The 17,602-nt window shown below is 44.0% G+C and overlaps 3 non-coding genes across 3 annotated transcripts; all 3 read left to right on the top strand.

Annotated features, from left to right (window-relative positions):
* The first annotated feature begins 9,578 nt into the window (after positions 1-9,578).
* trnat-cgu (transfer RNA threonine (anticodon CGU)) lies at positions 9,579-9,650 on the top strand. The gene has a single exon. It is a non-coding gene; the product is annotated as a tRNA-Thr (tRNA).
* An 842-nt stretch (positions 9,651-10,492) lies between these two features.
* On the top strand, positions 10,493-10,564 carry trnat-cgu (transfer RNA threonine (anticodon CGU)). The gene has a single exon. It is a non-coding gene; the product is annotated as a tRNA-Thr (tRNA).
* A 248-nt stretch (positions 10,565-10,812) lies between these two features.
* trnat-ugu (transfer RNA threonine (anticodon UGU)) lies at positions 10,813-10,884 on the top strand. The gene has a single exon. It is a non-coding gene; the product is annotated as a tRNA-Thr (tRNA).
* Positions 10,885-17,602: the final 6,718 nt, after the last annotated feature.

Below are 17,602 nucleotides of genomic sequence, written 5' to 3'. Positions count from 1 at the left end.
GGTTAAAACTGCACAAGCACACACTTTCTTTGCTTGTATTTGAACAACACACACACACACACACACACACACACACACACACACACACGCACACACACACACACACACGCCCGTCTCCTTCCCACAGAGGTGGAGGTGAAAAGTGCTGCCAAAAGCCTCTCAGCTCACACTTCAAGGCGTTGCGTGGGCGGAGGCCGGCCCCCTGCTGAGCTGCAGGCGGAGTCATGACCGGCGCGGCGCCGTGGGTCTACCCTCCACTGAGACGTCCGCAGCATCCGACAAGCATCGGATGCGATTGATGCTCACCAGCAGCCGGGGTTTACGTGGAGTTCACGCTGCTAGTTGTTGTCAGTGTCGTCATTGGACGTTGGAAACATCTTTTTTGGAGCTTCCCTCACTTTAAAGATCACGAAAACTCAATTTAAGTCTCGACATGAAACTGTGGTAACATTAACACCAGAGAACAGCATTATTCCGGCGGTTCCGTTTGGGGTTGAGGCGTCACCTATCACGCCTTTCTCTCGCCGCGGGCTCGGTTCTTTGTGAGGCAGATAGGAATAGCTCCGTTTTGATGGAGGTGAGATGAAGGTGTGGATGACTGAAGGCAGACGGAACGCGTACCTGTGAGATCCGACGGCGGCGGGGAGGAAAGATCCTGAAACATCGACAGCGGAAAAATAAAAGTCTCTCTGTGAAAGCAGGAACAAGACGTGTTCTCCTTCTAGTTTGGACGACATCTCAAAGTTGAACAAGGCAGTCAGAGACTGCAACATCCTGTGACACCCTTGAATTCAAAATTTTACCCTGACCTACTTGCATAGGTCAAAGATCAAAGCTAGTGCTCTGACCTACTGTCATAGATGAGAGCACTAGCTATGGTCTGACTCACACTGGCCTTCTCTCTTTTTTTTTTTTTAACTTTCTGACAAATTTGTTAACAAAAATACATAAATTTGTTTATATGCGGTTTAATTTGTATAATTTTTGGATTCAGATTATAATTTAGATGCTTAAAAAAGGTTGCGAAGATATTTGATGTACATACGAACGAACAGACGGACACACAAACAATGACAATTACAATACATACAAGAGTCGCGTGTTATTTCTGAATTTTATAAATTTGTTTATTGTGAAATTATCGTCTATATTTCGGTATTTGCTCCAAATTCTTTGTTAATTCTGGACAACATGTAATGAACGATCTTGATCCCTGTCCACCCAATGGCCGCCAATGACGAAGCAGGTAGCAGGTAGCTAGTTAGCCGGCTATCTCTCACTCCTTTAATCCTGCATGGCTTTACGCCTGTAGAATTATTGATATCCCGTCTTTATGGGAGGAAACTGTTAAAATTAAATTGAAAAACTTTCTAAGTTTGAGTCTTAAATCTCTGCTGGAGTCGCTGCGACGGGTTGGACGGGTTGGTGTGATGTTAGCGCCGCCGAAGCGAGGAGGTACAAGTCCCACCGCGAAGAAACACACCGACTTCAATAGAATAACAATGAGTCATCCTCCATGGGGGGAGGAAGGTGAGGGAGGGATGGGGGGAGAACTTCATCCTGAAGCAGACAGATGGAGGGACGATGGGTGAGGGATTACCTGCCGAGACAGGTGGGTGGGATTTTAATGACTTTTAGGGACGTCTTTAGTCTGGAACAGATTTGAGTGTGTTCACGCATTTTATACATTTATTTAAATGGATTGAATAAATATTTTTAAAAAATAAAATGAAATGAGCTTTAAAAGGTCAGGAAAAGTTTTTTTGTGCTGAATTGTGTCATAATCCAAATATTTGGGAACTTTTATGTTCAGATATACTGTAGATGGTACAGTCATACTTCTCACCATAGGGGGCAGAGTTGAGCTGTTGTTTCATCTAAAGGATGTCATTGAACTTGATGAATTTAGAATTCATTTTCAGTAGGTGGTTTGTCTTTCAGCATTTCAAATAATATTATTCTTGCGAATATTTTTTATTATTATCATTATTATTATGTTATTATATTTTTTATATTTTATTGTGATGATGATGATGATGATGATAATGATGATAATTATTGTTATCATTATCATTGTTATTATTGTGTTATTATTATATTTTTACATTTTATTGTGGTTCATATTATTGTAGTGCATATTATTATTATTATTATTATTATTATTGTTTTATTAATATATTTTTATGTTTTATTGTGGTTAGTATTACTGTATTACATATTATTATTTTATTTTTTTAAATTTATTTTTTATTGCGCTTGTCCCTCCATAAGTATGTACGTCAGTTTGCGCGTCTGTAACAAAGGTTGGTAGATAGATAGATCTCGAGGGTCAGAAAAAAGGATGATTATATAGACATTATTATACTTTCCTGTTCTTGGTGAATGACTCTTAAAAAAAAAAATCCCCCATGGAAGAATTAATTAAAGACATTTCTGTTTCTTCTTCGTCTCATGTTGAATTCCCGTTCATCAGTTTTCATACTATCGTGTGCGTCTCCATTAATTCTCCATTCCTCTTATCTTTTATTGAACGAGCGACTGAACTGAGCTGAGCTGGACCAGATAAGGTCTCCCCAAGACTCCTTCGAGCCTGTGCTTCGGAACTGGGGGACCCCCTGCAGCGATTGTTTAACCTCAGTCTGCGGCTGGGGAGCGTCCCATCAATGTGGAAGACCTCCCGCATCGTCCCTGTACCCAAGAACGACCACCGACCGGTCGCTCTTACCTCCCACGTAATGAAGACCCTAGAGCGACTGGTCCTGGAGCTCCTGCGTCCACAGGTGCAGGGTGCTATGGACCCTCTCCAGTTCGCCTGTCAGGCCAAGGTTGGGGTTGACGACGCTGTCTTGTTTTAAGGTGCGTTTGTAATTTGATGCCAACAAAAAATGGCCGACATGTCAGACGCCACCGACGAACAGGATGGCGACAGAAGTAGACACCTGGTCCTCCATCAGCCTCCTTTGACCCGACACCAGGAGCAGCGAGTCTTTCTGACCGGAGACCCTCCCCCAGCTGCTGTTCAAAGGAACAGGAATCAGCCAATATTCTCTCCTTTTCTTTGAATTCCTCGCCGGCCGATCGGTCGTTTTGTTCTCGGCGTTCCTATCGATGCCGGCCGGCGCCGAGGGGGCCGCCAAGTTCTCATTCCTGCGCCGGTTGACATTTATTTCACAAACACTTGACATTTAGAAACAGGTTCCGCGTGTGAGCGGCGTGTGTGACCCCTGCCACACACACACACACACACACACACACCCGTGTTATTAGCATTGGCCGTTAGCCATTAGCAGCCTCTGTGCTAAACTGTGTTGAGTTTAACTGTCAGGTTGAAGCCTGGCGTCTGGAAATAAATCGCCCTCCCCCCCTCGATATTTAAAATACTCCACATTTTCAGGTCATTCTCGCGAGGAGGGAACCCAGTTAAGAAGCTTTAAGTATCGTTCTCCTGAGTTTTATTAAGCAAACGGATCATCAGCTTATCGAGAGGACACTTTAGCAAATCTACTGGAAAATAGTGCCGAGAGGGAGGGAGGAGCGCTGAGATATAGGATTAAATCTGCGCCGGTGGAACTGTTGGCCATACAAATCAAAGTCTTTACAAGCCTGTCTGGCCGGAGGACGCCCTGTAGAGGATTCTGGGAGAATCTGGGCCCAATGTCAGAACATGGGATAAATAAAAGACGTTTTATCAAGAAGATTCATCAGCAGCAGCAAATCAACCCCGGTTGAGTTTGTTAAGCGGGAGCTGAAGACGAGCGAAACGAGCGCTGCCAGATGGCAGATGAGGAATTATTACAGCAGAGGCTTAAAGTTCCGATATAATGAGGGATATTATCCAACGCCTAGACTTTGCCACCTGATTCCTGACTGACAACGATTGTACTTTGTGTTCCACTGCCATAACAACACTCTGAAAATATCCCTCATGAGCCCCGCCCCTTTTCAACACCTCAGACGACCAATCAGACGTCTCCTGCGCCAGCGCGGAGTCAAGGGTTGGACCAGTCGTATACAGATGCTGTTAGATTACCTGTTTCTCTCACACATACATACAGCATATATATATATAGTGGTCATGTGACCATCTTTATTTTATTTTTTGAAGAAATCAATACCAAGTTGTGTCGCTTGTAAATAAGCAATCACCCCTTAATTCAAAAGGATGACAACCCTGACACTGCCCACCCCGCCTTTCACGCTGTTTTTTTTTTCCACCAGCCAAACATCGGGCGCTCCGACGTAATTTGGAAACATGATCTTTAATGCGGTGTGCTACTTACCTTCATTGGAAAGCTAATTATAGGAGCTATTGATCCGCTAACTGGAGACAAAAGAGTTTAGTGATGAATAATTGAGTCGAACGCTCTGGCGTGGCACGATGCTTATCGACGTCGTAGTGGATCATTGGTCGATCTGCAGGCAGGACAGAGCTGTAACCTTGGCATCTTATCTCTGGACACACACAAACACAAATTCCTGTTTGTCACCTTAAAAAATAAAAAAAATCCAATTTCTCACACATGTCTAGCAGCAACTAGTGGAAGTCAGGCTTTTCCTCGAAACATGTTAAGAACATCTGTACTTCTCCAATCCAAAGCTGTCGCAATCGCTCTAGATTCTAAAGAAAGCATTTGATTGGATAGATATCTGTGTTTTTTTGGGTTTTTTTGACATCACAAGTCAAAACAAATGTTTTAATATCATCCAAGTAATTTTAAGCAATGCCAAATTGTTTAAAGTTAATGTACTTCCAAGATCAGCATTGTTCCTGCTGTTTCTTAGAAATAGCTTGTTTAAACCATCAATAAGCCTAAAAGTAGAATAAAAAATGGTTGATAAGGAAAACCAGATGAATGATTAGTACTTAGCTTAAAATAGGTGGAGCACTTTTTGTAAATCACAAATGGTTCCCCAGTGTCTTTGGGCTAACACCCTACCTGAAATGAAAACCTGATAGCATTGCTTTCATGCTAAAGCGTTACACAAACAACTTAAGGAAGAAGGCGGCAGCACACAGTTTGTGTTTTCATTATTGATTTGATTTATTCATTCATTGTCCGCGCTGCTTAGGACTGACTCCAGTTGGAGCTCCAGTTAGAGCCAATCCCAGCGGACGTACGGGCATTAGGAGACGCTCCGGACACATTGCCAGCGCATGGTCTACATGTATATAAATTCATGAATTCACTTTTAGTTCCATACAATCCATCTAGAGCATTAGGCTATCAACATACTGGCCTACTGGTGGTTCCTAGAATTTATAAAAGTAGGACGGGGGCTAGAGCCTTTTGCTGTCAAGCCCCTCTATTGTGGAACCACCCCCTCCCTCAGTTCAGGGGGCAGACACCCTCTCACTATTTAAGACTAGACTATTTAAGACTAGTCTCTGTGCTCTATGTCTTCACAGGTTTTTCTCAGGTTACCCCTCATCCACCCATCTGCTATGGACCTGCTCTTCCCATCCCACCAGTACCACCCCTAACCTAATCATCGGCTGGGATCCGGCTTCCTTTTTTTCCCCCCACACCACCATACTGATCCACCCCTCATCCACCCATCCGCTGTGGACCATCTGCTGTGGACCTGCACCTCCCATCCACCAGTATCACCCCTCACCTAACCATCAGATGGGGTCCTGCTGCCTCTCTTCCTTGGTGTCATCATACTGTTCCACCCCTCATCCTCTCATCCGCTGTGGACCTTCCTCTGTGGACCTGCACCTCCAAGCCCACCAGTATCACCCCCATCTAAAACTTGATTGATTGATTGATGATATCTTTTCCAGAATTCAAATCGATACAAGTTTTTTTGCTGATTATTAAAGCTAAAAACTCCTTTTCATAAAAAGACAAGTAACAACAGCAAATCCTCAAATTTTGGAAGTTGCAAACTGGAAATTTTTGATTCGGTTTTCTTGATTTAAATAATTTCTTCACAAAGATGAATGTTGTCAGCCTGCTTGCTGCACTACTTCCATTTGGCAGTTGATCCGAAATCCTTTTTCACTTGAAATGATATAAACTGCTTCAAGAGGTCATGCATGGTGGTAATTAAATCATATTTCCAGAGAATAATTCTGATTGAGCAGGAAAGTCTTGCGTGTTTTGAGGCAAGACATTAATAAATAACGCTAATTACGTTCCCCTCTGACCAGAGATGCCACTCCTCCAACACCAACGGTTCTTGGTTGCCGATGTCATAGTTCCTCTCTGGCGGAGAGGGGTGTCTGGACAGCAACCTCACCCCCAACCCAGACTGTTCGCTCTCCTCCTCATCTTAAACTACCTCCTGAAAGTGGTTTTGATCCGTATTTCAAAATTCAGGTGTGGGTGTGTGAGTGAGTGGTCGTTTGTCTACGATACACTGGAATCACGCATGGAGTGTCCCTTGCCTCTCGCTCATAAGACCGCTGAGATAGGCTCCAGCAACCCCGGTGCCCTAGAAAGTGGAAGAAGCACATAAGAAGATGAATGAATGAATGAATGAATGAATGAATGAATGAATGAATGAATGAATGAATGAATGAATGAATGAACAGTAAAGGGAAGGTCACTGAACCTAGGAGGGCCATTTCAAGAGATCAAAAACAGGATATCAAAGATTAATGCCTTTAAAGTCAAGTTCTTCCAACTATGTAAGGAAGTTATAAAAGGACACAAGATTGGTTCACTGAGAGCAAAAGACAAATGGATAAGGAAGGTCCTCTGAAAGTGGTTCAGCTTATTCAGATTACAAAGAAAACCTCTGAAAAGACACATGAGGAGATTGGTGCAGTGGAAGTTCAGATGGCTAAGACCTATGCAGACGCAGTCAAGAGTAAGCCAGTTGCCAAGCCAGGCACCAATCCAAGCACCAATCCAGTCACCAAGCCAAACACCAAGCCAGGCACCAATCCAGACACCAACCCAGGCACCAATCCAGCCACCAACCTAGGCACCAATCCAGTCACCAACCCCGGTACCAATCCAGTCATTAACCAATGCACCAACCCAGTCACCAAGCCAGTGACCACCACCTTGAACACAAAGAAGGAACATGTGGAGATTGATGAATTGAAAGCACTGATGTCCCAGATCGGTATGAAGAAAACCTCTGAAGAGGTTCTCAACAGTCTAGAAGTCACCACCACCTGTAGCCCAGAAACTACGAGGAACACTCAGAACATCCTGGAAATTAAGTCCCAGATCGGTGTGAACAAAACTTCTGCAGAGGTCCTCAACAAAACCTCTCAAGAGGTCAACGACACCTGTGGCCCAGATACTACAAGGAACAGCCTGCAAGTGCAGTTCCAAAAAAATACGGATGACATAAACAACCTGTATGAAGAACTGGAGAGGTGTGTAACGGCAAATGAGAGGCAGCTGGAGGAGATGAAGAGAAAGAATGACTCCCTAAAGACCAATCTGAATGAGGCCATATTGGAGAATGCTTCCATTGTGGCTCAGTTGGAGGAGAACAGGAAAAATTTAGATGCAATGACAACCAATATGGAAGAGACCTCTGACCTTTTTCATTCCAACCTGATGGAGAATATAGCCAAAACTGCGCATAGCCAGAAGGAAAGTAATTGTTTCCTACAAAATCTGTTGAAGAAGGAGCAGGAGTTAGCAGATAAAGAAACCCAGTGGAAGGAGGAGAAGTCATCCATCTGCCAGACTATGCAGCAGAAAGAATGGGAGTGGGAGAAGAAGAAGAAGGACATGATGGCTCAGATGGAAGAAATGAAGGCCCAGATCATAAATTTGAAGATGAAGAATAACAAGAAGAAGGGGAAGAAGTGGTACAGTAACCCATTTTCCACTGACAGATCTACTCCGGTCAAGCAACCATCCAGATCTGCACCTGAAGGCCTGTCCAAGTCTTCAACCACAAAAAAGTAAACAAACCTTTTAAAAGTCACATTTGTTTTTTGGGAAACAACATGACATTTATTATAGGGCGGCATTGGTTGAGTTTGTACGTTCTCTCCATGTCTGCACGGATTCTCTTGGGGTTCTCTGGGTTCCTCCGGCTTCCTCCCGCTCCCAAAAACAGGCAACTTAGGTGAATTGACCACACCACATTGTCCACATTGCCTGGCATGACTACGGCTCAGCATTCAACACAGCCATCCCTCACAAGTTTCTCTCTTGGCAGACACCCCACCTTGTGCGGTGTCTGCAACCTCACCCCCAGCTCCTCCCCTCAGGCCAACGGTAAAGGAGTCTGAGGTGCAGGACGTCCACACTCAGGAGCTCTTTCATACTATTTCATAAAAGTTCATTTATTTCATTGAACTGATTGGTGAATTTTTGGGTAGCACTGTCTCTTCACAGCAACAAAGTTCCAGGTTGGAGTCAATTCTGTGTGGAGTTTGTATGTCCGCCCTGTGTCTGTGGGTTCTCTCCGGGTACCCCGGCTTCCTCCCACATCGTCAAAACATGCAACTTAGCTGAACTGATCACACCAATTGTCTGAAGGTGTGAGTAAATGTGTGTGTGTTTGTCGTGTGGCCCTGCGATGGGTCTTGTGACCTGCAATGCTTGGGGCAGAAAAAGGGTTTATAATATTATGAATGCAGCCATACGGAGGCACAAGCCAGTGCCAACTGTAGGCCGGTTCCAAGGCCAGATGAATACAAAGGGTGGTGGCTGGAAGGGCATCCAGCGTGAAGCTTTGCCAAACTAATATGAGACTTTAATAATGGATCAGAGGTGGCCCGGGTCAACAACATCAGTCATAGATGCCGTTAACGTACAGGACGTCGATGGAAATTCAGCTACCGTGGATTGAAGACAAAGGAGAGGTGGACAGCAAATTCTCAGACTGAAAGAGAAGAGGAAAAGAAATACCCCAAGATCTGAAAATAGTGACTTCTAACGAGAGGACTAAAACAGAAAAAGCTCAGTTGGTAGACATGACAATCAGAAGGAAGACAGATTTAGGGTGTGTGCAATAGAGAAGGTGGAAAGGCAGTAAGTTTAGAAGCTTTGGAGCAGGATTCAAATTCATTTGCTACTAGTGAGGATCCTGTGTAAATTAATGGGTAGATCAAACCCTCCTCTTTGATAATGGGCAACAAGTATATAAGGCAGGAAATTCATTTATTGAAACCCAAAGGCCTGGAAATCCTGAGCCCACTTCAGCAACTGAAGCACACTTTGCCACTTTGGACTGGAAATTCTATCCTGCTCCGAGTTTCTTCCTCAATGAGGGAGTTTTTCCCCGTTGCTGTCGCTTATGCTTGTTCTGGAGGGTTCTGTTGGGCTTCTCTTCTTCTCTGTCTATTAAAGCGTTTTGAAATGTCTGCTGATGTGATTAAGCGCTATACAAATGGAGGTTGATTGATCAAAGTCAGACTAATGGTCATCCCTGCTTGTCCCTCCATATATTCACATGGCTGTAACAATAATTGTGAACCATAATAATAATCAAGACCAGTATTGATGTTTGATCTACTCTCCTTTGTTCACTCTACTTGTGCCTTGACCTAATAGAGTCAAAGCACACCTGTAAGACTTGGCCATCTGGCATGGTAGTCAAATGTTAAGGGCGTGTTCACTAACAGGAAAAACGCAAATGGTGCCTGTTAACTTCCAGGCGCGGTGGCCAAGTGGTAAGGCATCGGTCTCGTAAACCGGGGATCACGGGTTCGAGCCCCGTCCGTGCCTGAGAAGAATCCCTCTGCTGCCCAAACCACTCTTTTGTGTAAAAGTGCTGTTAACATACATGTCGTCAATGGACATTCAGCTACTGTTCTTTGAAGAAGAGGTGGACAGCGGATTGTCAGACAGAGGCGAGGGAAAGAAATCCAAAACATTTGAAAATAGAGACTCTCCTTGTGCTTTGATCTATGGTCTTTGTTACAGTGGTAGCCCCTAATGGAGGGACAAGTCTTGTATTGACAGGCATGGCGGCCAAGTGGAAAGGCATAGGTCTTGTAACCTGGAGCTCACAGGTTCAAACCCTGTCTGCCTGCTACCAGTCCCTCACTGACAGATTGGAGCATTTTTTGTGTAAATGTACTGAAAGGGTTTATCTCTGAGCAACATCCCTCATCAGTTCCTTGATCTCAGTTAAAGAGGAGACTGGTTGTGGCCGGAAGGGCATTCAGTGTGAAACTTTGCCAAACTAATATGAGCATTCATCTAAAGAATTCCATACCAGATCAGAGTTGGCTTGGGTTAACAATGTCTGTCACCTGTGCCGTTAACGTACAGGACGTCAATGGAAAATCACCTACTGTGGACTGAAGACAGGACTAAGACACATTTACGGCATGTGCAGGAAAGCAGGTGGAAAGGCTACTGGAGGGACTTAGGAGCAGGATTCAAAGTCCTTTGCTATCAGTGGGGATCCTGTGTAAATTGCACAGCTAGATCAAAGTCAGACTAATGATTATCCCTGATTGTCCCTCCATTCATTCCCATGACTGTAATAATTGGGAACCGTAATAATAATCGGTACTGACCTTTGATCTACTCTCCTTTATTCGCTCTAGATTTTATTGCCTGGCGCGGTGGCCAAGTGGTAAGGCATCGGTCTCGTAAACCGGGGATCACGGGTTCAAACCCCGTCCGTGCCTGAGAATAGTCTCTGTGCAACAAAAACCAGTGTCTTTTGTGTAAATCTGCCATTAACGTACAGGGCATCGATGGAAATTCAGCTACGGTTCTTTGAAGACAAAGAAGAAGTTGGGAGCGGATTGTCAGACAGAAAGAGCCGAAGAGAGGAAACCCAAAACATTTGAAAATAGACACTGCCTCTGAGCTTTGATCTACTGTCCTAGTTATAGACATACCCACTAACAGAGGGACAGCCTTCACCTTGCGTGGCACGGTGGCCAAGTGGAAAGGCATCGGTCTTGTAAACCGGGGATCATGGGTTCAAACCCCATCCGTGCCTGTTGCTCAAAAGTGCTCACTTCTGTCCTGAGCCTCCACTACTTGTTTCCACGTCTTCATTGTGTGACTCATCAACTTAAACCTCTATTTCCCACAAATCTGAACTCTCCATTTCTGCTCACATTTTGTTGAATCTGCCTTCCAATTCTTCATCCTATTTAGTACCATTCTAACTTCACCCCTCCTAATCATTTCTACTTCCTGGTCCACCACACTTGCAACTTGTACTCTACCTTCTGTCTCATTTTCCTCATTCATCAACTCCTCAAAGTATTCTTTCCATCTACCAGTACACTGCTGGCACCAGTTAACACATCTCCATCTCTATCCATCTCTATCCTAACCTCCTGCACATCCTTCCAATCTCCATCCCTCTGTGTGGTCAACATGTAGAGACCTTTCTCTCCTTCCAAAGTATTCCACCTGGCATACCTGTCATCATAAACCTCTTGTTTGGCCTTTGCCACCTCCACGTTGGCTCTACTTCCTCAACATATTCTCATCTCTTTTCCTCGGTCCTCTTAGTCTCTCACCTCTTTTTTTCCGGTAGCCTCTTTTCGTGCCAGGTCTTTTCGGAGATCTGCCTGGACTTTTACAGCCTTTGACTTCATGGTGGCACAGGTGATTTATGGCCAAACCAGGGAAGTCAGTGACGCTGAAGAGTTGATTCAAAGTCAATGAGACCAAATATTTGTTTATTCCAATGTCCGGTCTTACATGGCTAATCCAACACGGCCCTTTCATTTCTTTCAAGACTGCTGAGGTCACTACCTTTCACTGCACAAGAGAAAAAGAGGATAGAGAATAGTCACTACCACACATGTAGAAAATACCTCCAGAAATTAGCAAAAGCAGATCTAAAATGTGCAAAATATGCCAAAACAATGAAATAGTAGCGGTAAAGAACTGGAGAAGAGATGTACTAAAATGATTCTAAACAGAATAACCTATAGTTGGTCGCTGTGTGAACATTTTCTTTATGTTGGGTGTCTTCTAATCCTCACATCTTGCCTGGAACCACCTGCTTTAAAAAATATCGTAGGTACGGCATTGTTAAAAGCAGGATTATTGAGATTATAGAGTGTGTAATTTCACTTGCATTAACCGTCAACCACATATGTGAACAAGTTATTAGCTCCATGTCTTGTCAAGGACTGTGACATCTCCCACCCAGGAGGCCCCATCCTGGATCCAGGCCCCCGGGTTCAGCCCGAGTTTAACTCACTAGCTGCAAAGGGAACAGCCATCACACACTCACAGACATACACACCCGTACATGTACACACACACGCACACACACACACACACATACACAATGGGTGGTTAAATGAAGCTTCACAAAGCTGTTGATCTTCCTCAGAGAATATCTGACCCTTGCTTTTCATTCAGATTACACACCGACGGCTGAAAACAACCTCCGAGTGCAAAACAAATCAGAATCACGTCAAAGTAAACAAAACCTCTGTTCATTAAAAAAATTATATAAAGATCAAAAACGTCAAAATGAAGTCAGATAGCACCAGAGGGACTCAAACGGTTTGGACTTCAGAGCTCCGGTGTCTCGTCCCTCCGTCTTGTTTACCACGTTATTGAAGTCAGCTGATCCTCGTGACCTTTGACCTGCGACACAACGAGGAAGAAATCCCCCGGGGGCTGTCAGAAGACGACGAAGACGAAGCTCTGAAGACGGAACCGAAAGATCAAGACCCTCAAGGAAGAAAAACAAGAAAGATCTCCAACGTTCCAAAAGACGCCTCGTGTTCATTTTTTCCAGGAAAAACAGCCTTAAAAACAACAACAAAAAAACGTTCCTTTCATATCGTTTCATTAAAATAGAAGCGGAACGTTCAGGACGAGAGCAGCGGGAACGGAGAGGATTACTCGTCTGGATCAGCTGTTTTACGTTCTGACAGGATGTCCTTTGTGGCTTTGCTGAGTGGAAACGACAGCAGCTGTGCTGAGGCAGACGTTTGCGTTTTATTGTTCCTGCTTTTTCGATTTTTCTTTTTGTTAGCAGGGAGCGTCGCCGCCGCAACGCCGCCATGGTCAGATAGCATGATTTCAGATAGCATGAGTACCATCGCACACCGCAAGGACAAGGAAAGTCGGCTCAGGAGTAACGCTTCCAGCAGCGATCATGTGACCTCGACTGGATAAATAAAGTCCGATATTTTATTACGTATATAAGTTCATTTATTAGTTGGCTGATTTAAAACATAATCAGCATTTGTCCAGTTAAAAATTAACTGCAAAAAATTTAAAAAATATAATTTCTGCATATCGAATAAGCAGGGTTTATCGTTAGTCTGGTTTTGATCTACCTGTGTAATTAAAACGGGGCCCCACTAGGTAGAAATAATCAAAATTAAATACTGCTGTTATAAATTACAGCAAATTAATTAGAAAATTATCTCCAAAGATATAAAAGACAAAATCAGTTTCTCAACAATCCGTTAGAGTGAATAAAGTTTAAAAAAAAGAAAAAAAAGAACGCTTCACATGGTTTGATTAAAATACTGCATGTCTCAGCTCGGAGCCTGTCAGACGGCGCTCAGGGGAAAACGGATGTCTGGTTTTCGGTTGTGGCTGCGATGCAGATGTTGCCGGTAACCGGCTGGAAAAGCTGGAGCACGACGTCTCGTCTGCGGCGCCGCTTTCGTGCCTCTGCAGCGCCGCTCTCAGACTCAATTCCCATTAACGGCGAGCGCGGGGCCTCGGGGGCTCTCCATTGTAGCGGCTAATGGCGTGAGCGCGACACGAGACGGGTTTTCATCTTTCAAAAGAGGACATTGGTTCCCGTCTCAAAGGCGCTCAGCTCAGCCTGTTTTCCTTCTCCGCAAATGGATGTCACAAAGTGCAATCGATGGAATAACCGCGGCCTGCGTGCCCCGGGATCGTTGATCCCGCTCCCCATGGTGGAGTTCTGGGAGGCGGCGGAGAGTAAACAAGAAAATAAGGCAGAAGTAATGGGCAATCCAGACGTCGTTATCGAGACCTGATCCGTCATCCTCGCTCATTTTATTCCTTTTCAGAAAGCTAGAATGTGTAAAAATTGCTCCAGATAGACTGGATTAACCTCCGACTGCAGCTCCAGAACAGAATCTGGACCCGGTCTGGACCAGATCTAACCCGGCGGCCTCCTCCAAAGCCGATCTGAACCCGCTTTGGCGGGGGGGGGGGGTGTCGGCCCTTCATCTGCCCCTCAATGCGGATCACAACCCCAACGTGAGGCCGGTTTAATGAACGTCATTTTGTTTAATCCAACTGACAGGACCAATGATCTCACGCCGGTGAAAACCCGCCCTCCTTTTCCTGATGTTCTGGGTTCCGTTGGTGGTTTCTGCCTGTTAGAGACTTGTTTGGCCCCACTGTGTTCGTACCCACCGGTACGCGTTGGGTCTGTGGAGAATGAAGAGCAGTTGAGATCGACTGTTCTTGGAAAACTTTGTTTTTTAGAATTTGTCTGCAGACATAAATAAATAAACAAACAAACAAACAAACAGATCGATAAATTGATAAATAAATAAATAAATGTCAAAAAGTGAAGTACAAAACAAACAAACAAACAATAAATTAATTAAGAGCAAAGTAATACAAACAAAAAGTTAAACGAACACACAAATAAGAAGAAAAGTACAAACGGACAAAGAAACACATAAAATGTAATGTATAAAAATAAATAAATGAATAGAAATAATTAATAGAAAAATAAAATACAATAAAATAAGATAAAATAGAATTAAACTAAACTAAACTAAACTAAACTAAACTAAATTAAATAAATAAAGAGATAGACAAATAATTAAATAAATACATAAACTAAATAAATAAATACAGAGATAGATAAATAATTAAATAAATACATACATAAACTAAATAAATAAATAAATAGACAAACAAACAAACAAACAAACAAATAAATAAATACGTTCAATTGGTTGAAACCGACTGACAAACTCTTGTCCCTCTGAGACTCTTAACCTGGACCGTCAATAGGGAGCTGATATTGACCAACGTAACTCTATAGATTGATTGATTGATTTTTAACTCAGGGCAGCAGGTCAGACTTTAAACAGATTGATGGACCGACAGGAAGTTTGTCAACCATCAGTTGTTCCTGTGTTTGTCTGGGGGGGAGGACTCAGCCTCGTGACTCATCCCTGGTTCTTTAATACGGGCGTAGCATCAATCACCTTCTCCTGATGGCAGCAGATGGCGCGTGGCGAACTCGACCGGTGTGTAGACATGTGTGTCTGGGATGGGGTGGGGAGGGGGCGGTGCTACCAGCCAGGGAGGGAAACGGTTGGATGAAGCTTGTGTCACATGGGTTCAAAATGAGCAAAAAGGCTGGAGGTTGTCGGTTTAAATCCCTTCAGCAGAAAGACAATAAACTCACACTTTGTGGACGTTATAAAAACCAGATCAAACACGACTCCTCTCTGCCAAACTAGCATTATTAGCATGAAACAACAAACTCCTACTTATGTAAAATATTTGGATTACATATGGGAAAAAAAATCATCTATTTTCTATGTTTTATATTAAATTTAAACATTTCTGCCAGAAACCTGATAGATTTGTCTATCCTGAGGCCACGACGGAGAACTTTAGCTTACATTAGCATCACAATGCTGAATAAATGCATGCTAACCTTCAGATTAAATCCTCCACCCCCCCCCACGCCTGACTGTTTTCGCTTTAAATTAAAATGCGTTTTTCTCCCTCGACGGTTAATCCGCCGTCGTCGCCACCGCTAACCGCCACCCGCTCCGGGAACGGGGGATCCATCTTCCCGCCGCTCAGGACAGATGGTCGTCCTCCTGAGCGCTGAAATCTCTATCAATCCCTAATCGTCACCGATCACCTGTCCTGATAAACGTTTATCCTCGTCCCGTTTCCGTGTCGACGGGACGTGGATAAACGTTGGGATCGCAATCGCAAACAACGTTGATACGAAGGGATTAATCGCGCATCTGAGGACTCGACTCTCCATTGAACCCATCCAGGAAAACATGATCATGATTGAAACAAGCACATGTATGAAGAGGAGTGCGGCGCTAACATGCTAATGAACCCCCCCCCCCCACGCAAGAAACACAGCTGGAGGCCGACGGCGGTGGCGGCGACACATATCCACTCCGCCGTCAGATGCTGCGGTGGGCGACCTCACACCAACATATAGAAACAAAGAGGGTATTGGTTCTTGACCCCCCCCCGGGGCTTCAGATTCGTCTTTCCCTGACATAATTCGAGATGCCATTTTTGCCCCTAGGCCTGGGGCAATCATGTCACGGCGGTCAGAAATAAAACAATCACAGATTCCCTGTTGGAGCCGGGCGCTGGTGGTCTTACGACAGGAAGGGGTCAGGTGTTTCGGCTTTTCCGATTACGAAAGAGAGCCTTACCGCTAAGGCTAACGCGCTAACCCCTCAAACATACCTCAGGCTAACACATATCTTTCCTCCTGGAATGCAGAGGTTTTTAAACGTCGAGCCAATCAGAGACGAGGGATTTGACCGCCATTGGAGGTATGTGCTCTCGTTTTAGCATTAGCTCATTTTTCACCTGCAACGTATGTCAGCGCATGCTAACCCGACATTGTTGATTGTTGCGTGTGAATAACATTAACAGGAAGCTTCTGCGCATCAACACCGACCAATGAACCATCAATGGGCAGAGCCTCAATGGGCGGAGCCTCAATGCTATGCTAGAGGATATAGAGGAAGTTCATTTTCCTGCACCTGAATTATACCTCCAGTTGCCGTGTCGCATCTTCAGGAGTTCGTTTTATAGCCGTAAATTACGATACGAAGTGGGTTAACCTGTTAAATGCTGCTATTTGTATTCATGAAGAGCTTAAAGAGTCATTTCGCGTCAGTTAATCCCTCATTTTCAAGTCGAGACCCTTGTTATTTATGTTCACGTCTGAGAGGTCCAAGGTCAGAGTTCTTCCATGTACAGTCAGGCCGTCCATACGCGTTTATTTTCCCCCGTCTCGTCGTCGACGCTCTTTTATTTCCGTCTTAACCGTCGCTGTACAATGAGAGAAAAATTCAAATGACAGAATTTCATCAGGTAAATATTTCTCTTTGATCGAGTCGTCCAATTAAAAGTAAGGAAGATAAAGAGACCCGGAGGGGCTGAGGAGGGTGGGGGGGGGGGCGTCTTTGTTCGCCTTTTATCAGGTGAATTAAAGTGAGGCTTGATTTGAAGTGGGGGGCTGGAAAAACCAGGTTGATCGGATCCAGCGGTCAGAATAATAAGTGACTGATGACTGAGGTCTGAATGGGATTATCTTGGATTATCCACAAAGGAATATTTAGTCCTGGTTCCTTCCCCTTAATTAAGAAATCACATTGGCGTCGGGAAAATCAAATAAATTACCCGCGAGAAATGATTGATTTGCCATTTTGGGTACTTTATTGGAGGGATTCTGTTTATCAAATTTTTAAAATTCAATTAGCATTATAAGCACTAACATATGGGAGCTACATGCTAATGCAATGCCTTGTTTGGTCATTTTTAAAAGTTTATATCGCTAACTACTGGTTAAACATGTGCACTACAGCAATTTAGCAATTAAAAATTGGAAGAATCAAAATATTTTTTTCTATTATGCACTGATTTGTGCAAAAAAACAACAACAACCCCATACTGATTTATTTTTTAAGGGTTGTTTCCCTCTGGGCCCCAAGGAAAAACACAAAAACAGACCTGCT

This window comes from Antennarius striatus, chromosome 18, assembly GCF_040054535.1.
Source record: "Antennarius striatus isolate MH-2024 chromosome 18, ASM4005453v1, whole genome shotgun sequence".
Classification (NCBI taxonomy): Eukaryota; Metazoa; Chordata; class Actinopteri; order Lophiiformes; family Antennariidae; genus Antennarius; species Antennarius striatus.
Note: the sequence above shows the minus strand (reverse complement) of the source record. Positions and strands in the feature narration are given on the sequence as shown.